We start from the raw sequence: 12,454 nt of genomic DNA, 5'->3' as shown, positions 1-12,454 counted from the left end.
CGAAGAGGAACATCCCATGGTTGATGGTTGATGAAGTCTGCCCAAGCCATTGTTGGGGAACTCATTATGCATTCCTCTCCCCAGGTTGGAATTCAACAAAATGTCAGAGGCTCAAAATTGCCCACTGTGGGAGCATTTATGCTGTGAAAACCAGCAAAAGCTTCATATCAGACATTCTTTTTTGTTTAATCTGTTGAGTACTACTGAGACATCCTGAGCTACAGTCCCTAACCAAGAATACTTCTTCAGGCTGGTCAGATAACCGAAAGAAGGATAGGACTTGTGCTTTTAGAGACCTGTGTATGAGTATTTTACCTGCACAGATGCATATGCATCCTGAGTGCCTAGTGTCCACAGTGGCTAGAAGAAGGATCCCTGAAACTGAAGCCATTGTATGGGTGAGTGAACCTGAGCCTGGGGCCTCCACAGGAGCAGCAAGTCCTATACACTGCTGAGCCACCTCTCCAGCCTCGGCAAAACTAGTCCTGAAGTACTTAAGACCTTCTAGAAAGAAGAATCTTAATGCTCCCTCAAGTCACTGAAATCAGTTATCACCCACCTAAAATTCAACAAAGCTGCAGCCGGCCTTAACTCAAATTAATTCATGATAAAACAAAAACAGCTCTTAGCACCTAACAGCGAAAGTTGTGTATGCTTTCTAAAATGAGATACTAATTATTTTAACTCTAACCTCTTTATACATGACACTTGAAATACTGTAGAAATTGTTATATTAACACTATGCTTCTATATACATTCTGATAAAAAGAGGAAATAATGTTCACTGAAGTGAATTCCCATAGGGTATGGAAATATAAAAATAAGCATTTAAATAAGTAAGATATGGAAATGTACAAAAAGTATTTAAATACAAAGACAATAAGAGAAAGAAGAAGAGTTAATTGGTGGGAGAGAGAGAGAGATTCCTAATTTGAGCTTTGATAGACAGCCATATAGTAATTGTCCAAATAACTCTAAGACGAATCTTGTATTAAAGTGAGGTGATTTTAAAAACTCATATTTTTTAAAAAATAAGAATTTTAAAATAAGAATTATTTTAAAAATAAGCATTGACTAGAAAATTGCTGTGACCTTTTGAAGACACCTTCTAACTACGGAATTGGCATTAATTCAATGTAGAAGTAAAGCTAAATATTGGGAAGCATATTAAATATATGTGTGTGTGTGTGTGTATTCTTAAAAATATCACTAAATATTTGAGTGAAACTGTTTAATTTTATAACAATTACAGAACTATAAAATGTGACAGTAGTAGCACCAAGAGCTTCAGAGGAGAGAATGGAGCTATGATGATTAAGGCTTCTCCTTTGTGAGGAGGTAATTTGCTGTAGACTGCTACAAACTAAGGATGTATAGTGTGGGGGATTTTTTAGGGAGAAACCAAAGGAATTAAATTAAAACACTAGGATAAGAATTGAAAATGGAACAGAGGTCCAAACCCTGAATGACAAAGCAGCAAATGTATGCTAATATCCTAAGAGACTAACTACTCACCCCTTGCTGTCTCCTAAACCTGTCTTCACTATTATTTATTGTCCTCATTCTTTTAGTCTATTAGAAATCTTTGCATTGTTTTCATGAACTTGGAAGCACTAAACAGAATTACAAAGGATGTTTTCAGGAAAATAAATAATGTGCTGATAATGTAAACAACTCTGATCTGTTCTCGGGCTCTAGTTTAATACGAACCCCCAAATCAGTGTTTCTTAACCTGTGGGTATCAACCCCTTTGAGGGGGTCGCATACCAGACACTCTGTGTCTCAGACATTTACATTACAATTATTAACAGTAGCAAAACAGAAGTTGTGAAGTAGCAATGAAATAATTGTACAGTTGGGGGTCACCACATCATAAGGAACTGTACCAAAGGGTTGCAACTTTAGAAAGATTGAGAACTACTACACCAAACCCTTTTCAATTTAAAGGGAGAAAGCTATCGGTCTGCACCAAACAGAAACTCAGCTCTCTGAAAAGATCCATAACAAAATTTCTAGCATTTTATATTGACATTTGTTATAAAGACTGAGCATTTATTTCATTCAGTATGTTTATTGACGTATGCATAAGAAGTTCTATTGGGTCATTTCTCACTGTACAAATTTTAAGATGGGTTGAAGTTATTCTCTGAACTACAGAAAGGTGTCACCTGTGTAATCTTAGACATGGGCAAGAAAAGGTGTGTGTGTGTGTGTGTGTGTGTGTGTGTGTGTGTCCATCATCTTTGTTTCCATAACAGCGGTTTCCAGTTTCACTTAAGAGCTCAGTAGCTTCTTTCTTGTGGGTGACTGTGATGGTAATTAGAAATACAAGTGTCCTCACTCTCCTCAAGGGACAACTTAGAGGGGGAAATGCCTCTAATTTAAACGTTTTGGTAAAGATAACCATGGTTTGGTTGTTGGTTGGTTGGGTTTTTGTTTTGTTTTGGTTTGGTTTGGTTTCAAGATAGGGTTTCTCCACACAGCTCAGGCTTTCCAGGAACTCAGTAGACCAGACTGGCCTTGAACTCAAAGAGATTCACCCACCTCTGCCTCCCAAGTGCTGGGATTACTGGCGTGTGCCACCACTGCTTAGCTGACAACCATGTTCCTGTTATCCTAAATAACTACAGAATTAATCTTTGTTGGTTTTTGTTGTTGTTGTTGTTGTTTTGTAAAGAAACATTTAGAAATGAACAACTACATTCATGTCCTAGGGTGCCTTTGGCCATGGGGCTGTTACAGAGTTGGAGTCATAGGTAATATGCGGCAGTATCAGTTGAATTCCCCCAACTATTTCTTGGCACTCTGTTAAAAACCTGTTTTGAATAATCAGGTTTTTCCACACACACACACACACACGCGCGTGCACACACACACACACACACACACATATGCAGCCTACCATTTTTCTCCTCCCATCTCACTGATTATAACATGGATGTCCTAAAGAAGAGGTTGTGCTCTACTTCTTCCATTCACATGGTTCTGCTTCAATTTCTACTGTGATTTCTGTGCTACCAATGAGCAGCCAACAGCAGCAGTACCCTAATCTCCTCCTCTCCTCCATAGGGCTAAATTCTTAGCATAAGCTGTCAAGTAATACAATGTTTTGATAGTTTGTTAAAATGAGTATAAAGTATCTGTTTTATTATTACCAACTCAAAATCTCCCACTTTTAAGATTGCAGAACAAAGTCTTTTGAGGTGAGAAGTTTGGGATAAGAGGACCTTTTCTTTCTTTCTTTTTTTTTTTTTTTTTTTTTTTGGTTTTCTGAGACAGTTTCTCTGTAGCATTGAAGTCTGTCCTGGAACTTGCACTCGCTCTGTAGCCCAGGCTGGCCTTGAACTCCTGAGTCCTGGAGTTGTGCGCCAAAGTTGTGTGTCACCAGAGTGCAGTTGAGAGGACAGTTTTGATACGAGATGCTGTGGTGTATTCAAATAACCTTTTCCACTGAGATCTTGCTGTTATCTATATATAACCATTTGATCTCTAGCCCTTTTATTAGGATTTCCTAAGGGGTCCTGGTATCCTTTACACAGATGAATACATGAAAAGCCTATTCTACTTTTGACCTCCAGATGAGACTGTGGTATAATACATGCATTAATCTCTCATGGGTTCATCCATGACCTAATGGCTTTATTTGGATATTGGTGAAAATGGGAGGTCAGGCCTATTTGATGTAGGCAGGTCACCTGGGCATGCCCTAGATGAATTTATCTTACCCTATCTCATTTCTACTTTTTGGCCACCGTCAGTGCCCCACCACAACCCTTTGCCATGATGCTGCATCTCACATCAGTTTCATAAACAATAGACTCACATGGCCATGTACCAAAACCTCTTAACCCATAAGCCAAAACATAACTATCCTTGTTTGAATTTTCCCAGCTACATTTCAGTGAGAGGAAAAGATTAACATACTAAGAACTAAAAGGGACTGAGATTCAAATATTATAGTAAGAACTGTTGTGTCCTTCGTGTTCAATTAGCTTCATTCTTTTCCCCGAGCTGGAGTTTAAATGAAAGAAATAACCTTGAGCTTACAGTTGGGAGCAAATCATCACTCCCAAAAGATAAAGCGGAACAGTTCTCATCATGCTGAGAGAAATGTGTAGAATCCCCTTCAGTTCTGCGTGACAAACTAAAAGGGTCCCCACAAACAGTGGATTATCTAACTATCATAATTGGGGTTCATTTAACAACAAATAATAGAATAAGGGTCAATCAGCAATTTTTAGTGCTGTATTTATTTAAACCCACAAATGGTAACAAAGAAGAGAAGAAAAAGAGCACAAAACTTAGCTTATGTTTTCTGGATGCGAGAGCCAACCCTCCTTGCTATTTCTTTCTCCGAAATTTGTGTCTAATGTTAAAATTAAAAGAAAGGTAGACATGTTGGCTCAGAGGGAGTTTCAGGTTACTATGGATAATTGTTTCATGGACAAAAATCCTGCCTACATGGCATCTATTCAGCATTCTAAAATGATTGTGACATTTGAGAAAAGTAGTTAAGCATGACCTCCACGATTTTTAAAAGAAATAAAAGGACATTAATTATATCAAAACCTTTTGGGCTATATTTTCAAGCTGTTCCCACTGACTACATTTCACTTTATGAGATAGTTGGATTTGGTGCTATGAAATATTAGAGTTGTGTGCACGTAGATGTTATTAGAGCTATTTCTTCTACAGACACTAGAATGGGAGCCGTTGACATTCCAAGGAAATGAAAAGCTACTTGCCTGATGAATTGCAAAACAATAGGTGACTAGAACATTTAACCCCACTTCCTGCCAGGTCAGCCTTCCTTACCCTTGGCACACACCATAGAAAACAATCTTAAACATCAAAACTGCCTCGTCCTCGGACCCTTCTAAACATTCAGAAAGACATTATCCTTGGGAGCTCACTATGGCAGCTGATACTCTAACAAATTTTGATATCTAGTAAAGCAAAGCCTGACCTCGTCACAATTACTCTAGGAAATGATCCCTCATCTACGTCTGTGTGGGGTTTGTAGCACTTTCATTTAGAAACATTGAAGGTTTTTAGAAATTGGACATCCATTAGGGAAAGGCATTAAGATGAGCCACCTAAGAGCACAACAGAAAAATCTGGTTTATGATGTTTTTTGAACCTGAGTTTGGAAATAATGGTGTAGTCACTTGCAATTCTTAGATTCCAGATAGCTAGTTTTGACTGAAGCCATTTGCTCCTTGATTCCTGGGACATTAACCAGTCATAGATAGAATGTGAGCCTCACCCCTCCTCTCCTTCCAAATGCCTTGAGAAATTGTCAGACATCATAATCTCATAGAGGACCAATCTCATCTCAGCTCTCTCTGATTCTATTTTCTCATGTCCTTGTAAAGGAAGCTGAACTCTGACAATGTAAATTTCCTGTCACTGCGGGTGAAAACCAAAGCTGCCTAAAGGATGAAGGGACATGAACTGGCAGGAAAGAAGGATTGGGGAGAGGCTGAGTCAGCCCCACTATAGATAAGACTGTTTGTCTCTACTCTCCAGTTGCAAGTGACAGAAAGCCCAATTCAATTACTTAAACAAATAGGGAATATGAGTCACATGATCTGCAGTCAAGGGTATCTGAATCCGTTTGAACAAGCATAGACGCAGGAAAGTGATCCACCTCTGTTGCCCATGTTCTCGTCTTTGCTGTTCCCTTCCAGGCTTGCTTGCAAAGCCCAGAGAGAAACAAGACTGACCCAGTTTCATGAACAAAATCCTTAAGATTGATTTGCAATGAAAAAAATAAAAATAAATATATAGTTTGATATAGATCCTATACTATCACTGAATTGATCTCCATAGGGAAAGAGATGTGATTTTTTTGTAATCACTCAATAACTTGGCATTCTAGGAGCCAAGTGTAATATCAGTTCTACTGAAATCACCAGTTGCTATACCCGGGATTGGTCATCATGACCACACACACACACACACACACACACATGTAAATAAACGTATTTAAAGGCTATGGGAAGGGTAAACACTGTAACTAACTATTAAACACTACTTCAAAAGTTCCTCAATCTAGTTATACATGATCTCAGAAACTTTACATAAACATCTAAATTTATATACAAAATCATGTGATTTTTTTTCCCTTTAAAATTCTGAAAGATCAGGTCAAGACTATAAACTGGAGGTTTGAGCTCTGCAAATGATTCTTTAGATGATTCACCCAGGTCTAGACCACCTAGTAGTGTCAATGAATTCATTTATTGAACAAGTGTGATAAAATAATTTAGCAGTTCTCAATCTTTTCCAACTGTGAACCACTTCACACCAAGAACCCTAGAGCCCACACACTGTGCCCACTCACACTTCACCTGCACCAGGCATGCTTCCTCCATTGATGTTGTTTCAGCAGGGGGCCACTCAGGAGAAGCTTCTCTTTAAAAAAAAAAAAAAAAAAAAAAAAAAAAAAAAAAAAAAAAACAACTCTAACTAGGACTCTGAGTTCTGCCCTACTTACAGCAATGTGTTTGCCAAGGTTACCAGTGTTCCTCAGAATTCATTTTTCAAGCCTATGATTAATGGAAAAATTCAGCCTCGCTATATATTAAAATACAATATGTCCAGTTCAGCAAATGCTTTCCTCTGCTTCGCGTTCCCTTTCTACTTCACCACTCTCCCTGAAGATCACCACAGACCTCAGCACTGTGATACGTCTCTGCCTTTAAGAGAATACATCGTGTGTACAAACCCATCGTGGTATACTCTCCTGTCCTTCCCAATACTTTCATGGACCACTCACCATCATGTGAAGTTGGCTGATTTTTCAATCCCATCAGCATCCATTCGTTCAACCTATCTTTGTCCTTTGCCCAAATTAGATTGCAGAGTCAACAAATTTAACTACCCTATGTTTAGTATTTACCTGAAATGTTTTGTTCCTCCAACTGTTCCCGCAGTTTGCATTCAAGTTTCACTTGAGCAAAATCCCAACATGTAAAACCTATCAGGTCAACCTGTACTCAAAACCCTTTAACAGCTTCTCCTGTGAAGATTCTTCTCTATGTCCAAAATTACTGTTCACCCCTTACTTCCAGTCTGGGCTCATCTCCCTTACATGTTGCTCTATTAACTCTGATCGCATTGCTTCTCCTTCAAAAAGTCAAGCCTCTTCCTGCTCTGGATTTTTGCACTTATGGCTTCCTTTAGCTGGAATGTTCATCTTCCAGACAGCAACTCTCCCCTTGTCACTTGGTTCATGAAGTCTTTGGCTTCATTCTGCTCAACTCTCTCCATCCTTAGCTCTCCTATATAACAGATACATATCGAGGGCTCAGTGATATATTTTCTAATAGCACTTATCATCACCTAAAATAATACAAGACGTATGTGTTAACACATAACCTGTGCCTGTTTTCCAGTAGAAGATCTAAGTTTCATGATGACACATGACTCTTTTCATCTGCTTCTATGTCTCAAACCCAGGTTAATGATAACATTCAAGAAATATTTATGGAATAAATAAACAAATGACACAAGTATATTTAGAATTATAATTTATAGGTCACTTAGTTCCCTGGGTCGTAAGAATACCTAGACACTACATTGACATACATGGAAACTTAAATGTCCTATTGTCTCTACTAACTACTGCAAATCTCAACTGTTCTCTTTAATTCTCTGAGCCTCTTATTAACACACACACATGACAACAGCAACCCATAATTACAGTAGACCACCTTGCTATTTTCAAAAAAGGGTATTTACAGAAAAAAATCTAGTATATCCTATTATGAAACCTTCATCCATACTTGTCTGATTTATCATGTTACAAAAAAATTGATTTATTTTTATTTCCTCTCCTTTTAGTCAGTTCTTCATTTTGCTAGGCTCTATTTCCTTCTTTTTTCCTAAGGACCCTTCTCCTTCACTATCTTCAAATACGTTCATGCCCATTTCACTTTAAACCAAAATGAAAATACTTTTTTTTTTCAACAGTATTGTCCTACAATCAAAAGATTTCAAATTGAATAAGTCTGGAATAGATCTGGAGGTTAAGGTTATTTTTCAGAGTTCCTTGGGTGGTTCTGATGTGTGACCAAGTTTGGGAACCACTGCAGATGGCGGTGCTTGCCACATATGTACTTTGTACTAGTTGCCTTCTATTACAGAGACTGCGCCAGTGTACACAAACCCAGGTGATGAGGCTTTCTAAAACAAAGTCGCTGGCCACTCACAACTCCGGTAGCATGTGTCAGAGCACCTGCTAATCACAGGCTCGTGGGGATGAATGCATCTAAGTAGGAAATCATTTGAGGAAATGACTCAAGGTGCAGCCTTTCTGCTACTGGCTTGAGAATGTGACTTCCTTCTGAAGACATTGCACAGATGCTCAGCAAAGGCACGGGGCTGAGTCTCTCCAATCAAGGGCTCAGCCAGCACTGTCACTGATGAATCAGGGCCACAGATGCTCTCATCCTGCAACAAGGTCAAGAATCCAGCTCTCAACCCAAAATAGCTGAGTTTTAATCTCGGCGCTGTCTCTTGCTTGGCTTGTGAACTGGATCAGTACCCTATGTTTCTGAAGACTCAGTCCCTAGTTTTAATTCTGGAGGAAAGATAAATGGATAATGAAGTTTTAAGTCACAACCATTTCAAAGCTGAAGTTAGAAGGTCATATGAAATTATGCAGATAGAGCATCGAACATTGCTTGGCCCAAGGTAAACATGAATATACGCCAGTTAGTATGAATTACTCAGGTAAAATTGGAAACTATGCCAAAAGATTGCAATGCTTCTATCTGCACTTTAAAACTAATTTGTAAGTTGGGGAAAATCAAAACTAAATTTAAAGAATATCTTGAATGTAATAATGTCACTAAGAACTGTGCCTCTGCCTTCTAGCTGATTCTAAATCCAGATAAGCTGAAATGAAGATTTATTATCACACAAGGTAACAGCAGCTAGCGAAAAGGCCAGGGCATGGTAGGATGCAAGGCTTCCACCAACGGATTAAGTGGAAAATCATATAATTAATTGGTAATCCAATATCAAGTTCTTAAAAAATAGAAGATAAATAGAATCTTAGAAGCTGTAAAGTGGGCGTATAAGAAGCAAAAGGCAAGGTCTTCAGACACGAAGAGAGTTAACTTTACATTAACAATTACCTTTTGATTATTTTAAGTTTTATTTCATCGGCATAGTTTGAACTGGTTGCTTGAGGTTTCCTTTCTCTAAGAGGGTCATCTATTTTACTTTTGTTCTTAATAATGCGTTAGTGATTTGGAGCCAGCGATTGTGGTTCTTGTTACCTTGGAGCCTCAAGCTGAAAGCCGACTTGGATGGCTTTAATTTCTGGTGCATTGTGAACTAGTTGTTAAAGCAACCAGTGAATTATTAATTGCAGTGTTTTCGCAGCAGGTTATAATTTAAATGAATAAGTTCATCTCTTAGTGTCTGTTACTGAGGAAATCTGCATGCCACCCTCTGTAAGCATAAGCACAAATCTCTAGAGAGGCTGGATGTACTAAAACCCACAGGGAGAAAGATAATTGAAAGCCATCTTTCTGTGATGGCAGAGCCACGGAAGGCTGAAGTTCAAATTGCAATAGGCTTAAAATACCAACAGTTAGTTAAACCACTGGGACTGGGGCCCGGAGAGAAACTTTGAGAACATATTTCTTAGTTGAGAGTTACTAGTATTAACATTTTTTATGTCAGGAAAACTTTCCATCCCCTTGAAGAGCAGGCCCTTGTTTAGTGGGATAAACTTGTCCCTCAATGGGTTTTATAACTAGCCTAGAAAAGAGTAGAATGTTTTCCAACTGCTCCTATGCAGATTCGTATTATAAACATCTAGTTTCACAACATAGTCCCCGCAATGGCTGTACTAATCACTAAGAACACTGAGTTCAGGGACCTGTGTGTTTTTCTCTATACTTTTTAGAAAATGACTGAGCATTGATATGTAGATGTTTTAAATTTTGAATCAATACATATGAACATATTTTATAAAATGCTGCTGAACTGTGGCTTGTGTTTCTGGGTTCACTTTTCTCATTTTTTTCTGTACTTTTAAAAGCTTTACTTACTTATAAGTGTTATTTTGTGACAAATTGGAGACCCTACATCCAAACATCTCCTTCCCCAGGGCTTCATACAATCTAAAATATGCACACACAAAAACACATCTATCCGGAACTCTGTGAATTGGCTGGTGAAGCATCTCTCCAGAAAAGAGGAGAGCCCTGGTGTGTGCAGTGTTTTTTCAAGGGTCCTGGTGCAGAAGAATTGTCCGTATTCTGTCAATCATGTTTTAAATAAACACTGATTGGCCAGGCAGGAGGTATAGGTGGGAAAACCAGATAGGAAGTGGAAATGATGCAAGGAGAGCAGGAGAATTCTGGGGAGGAGGAAGTTGATTCTTCCCACTCCTGCCCAGACCACCAAAGCAGCAGGATGTGAGCTGCCCCCTGAAAAAGGTACTGAGCCACATGGCTAACATAGATCAGAAAAATGGGTTAATCAAGATGTGAGAGTTAGCCAGTAAGAAGCCTGACCTAACGAGCCAATCAGCTTTATAACTTATAGAGATCTCAGTGTGATTTTTCTCTGGGACTAAACAGCTGGGGGGACGGACAGGACAGAAACACAAACAACCAGGCCCCCTCATGTTACAGTTCCAATGTGACTAACCTGCTGCCCCTGAGGCTGTATGCGGTGTAGAGCAGTTGTGAATACAGCTCACAACGAGTTTGGAAACAGGCTTAAATAACACAAGATGCATTTATATGTATGATTTGGCTTTTGCAACTCAGTTGTGAGGGTCTGAAATGCAAAGGCTTGAACCTGTGACAAGCCTTTGCACACAGGTTCAAAATGATAGACATGAAATACTATGGCTGGCTTTAACCTAACATTTATAATCAGCTCTCAGCAAGGTCACGCTCAGAAAGCCCGTTTCTGTGCCAAGGAGTTCAAATGTGTCCCCTACATTGTTATCTATCAGAATAAGCATCTCAAGTTGAAGTCCTTGACCCATTTGTAATTGAGTTTGTGTGGTGAGAGATAAGGAGCAAGCATGGTTCTTTTAGCAGCAGCTTTCCAGTTTTACCAGCACTGTTTGTTGAGGATGCTTTTTCTCAATGTGTGTTGTTGGTCTCTTTTTCAAACATCAGATGCCTCTACAGAAGTGTGGGTATGTTTGTGGGTCCTCAGTTCTGCTTCATTGACCTCAGATCTGTTTTGATGGCAGTACCATGCCATTTTTACTAATGTAAACTATATGCTAGAACTTGACATTTGAGAATGGTGTTGCCTCTAGCAATTTTTATTTTATTGTTCAGGATCATTTTGGCTAGCCTGGTTTGTTTATATTTCCAATGAAATTCAAAAGTTTTTTCTCCAATTTATGTAAATAAATTGCAATGAAATTTTGATCAACATTACATTAAAGCTGTAGATTATTTTTGGTAGAATGGTCCTTTTCATAACTTTAATCCCACCAATCCAAGCACATGGAAGGAAGGTCTGTCTATGTTATGGTATCTTCTGCAATTTCTTTTTCTGGGGTCTTAAAATTTTCATTATGTAAATCTTTCACTTCCTTGGTTAGATTTATTCCAAGTTTCTTCTGAAGCGCTTGTGAATGATATTGTTTCCTTGTTGTCTTTCTCAGTGTGTTCATTATTTGTATAAAGAAACTTACTGGGTTTTTTTAATGTGCTAATTTTGTATCCCACTGTTTGCTGGATGTGTTTATCTGTGGCAGGAGCTTTCAGGTGGAGCCCTTAGGGTCTTTTATGTAAAGAATCAAATCATCCACAAGTAAAGATACTTCAAATACTTACTTTACTGTTTTTTATCCTTTTTTATCTCTTTTACTTGTCTCATCAGGTCTGGTAAAGCATGCCATTATCCAGGCTGTTCTGGAAGCTCGTGGGGGCCCCTGCAAGATCTACTATTGGCAGGGAAACAAACCTCACAAGACAAGAAAGAAAACTCGGTTCAACACGATTTAGCTGATGCTGGGTCAAAACTTCTGGAGTCTGACCCCAGGCTGGTTTAATTTAGATATATTTAGAGCAATACAATTTAGGAGGAAAGTTTCCTAGCAGCAATCATTCCAATCCCATGTGCACAGTAGAGCTTAAGGCATGACTATACCAAAACATTTTTGCAAAGTATATGTGACCACGAAGATGGGTTCTATAGCTCAAGGGATCTTAACACAGTATGATCTGGTGTATTCTCTGACTAAGAAACCATGAAGGTGAGCAGGCTTTAAAGGACACATGAGATCTCCCCTAAGGAGGCATTCTATTGACCGAGAAATAAAGCTAGACATCTAGGGAGAGAGAATCTGGGCTTATCATTCTTCGGGATTTGGGTGAAGTCTGACTCTACAGAGAGCAAAGGTCAACAGATCATTAACAACATCCACTCCCAGCCTTCTGGGTGGAGAGCAGATATTCAA

This window comes from Myodes glareolus, chromosome 15 (assembly GCF_982192425.1).
Source record: "Myodes glareolus chromosome 15, mMyoGla1.1, whole genome shotgun sequence".
Lineage (NCBI taxonomy): Eukaryota > Metazoa > Chordata > Mammalia > Rodentia > Cricetidae > Myodes > Myodes glareolus.
Note: the sequence above shows the minus strand (reverse complement) of the source record.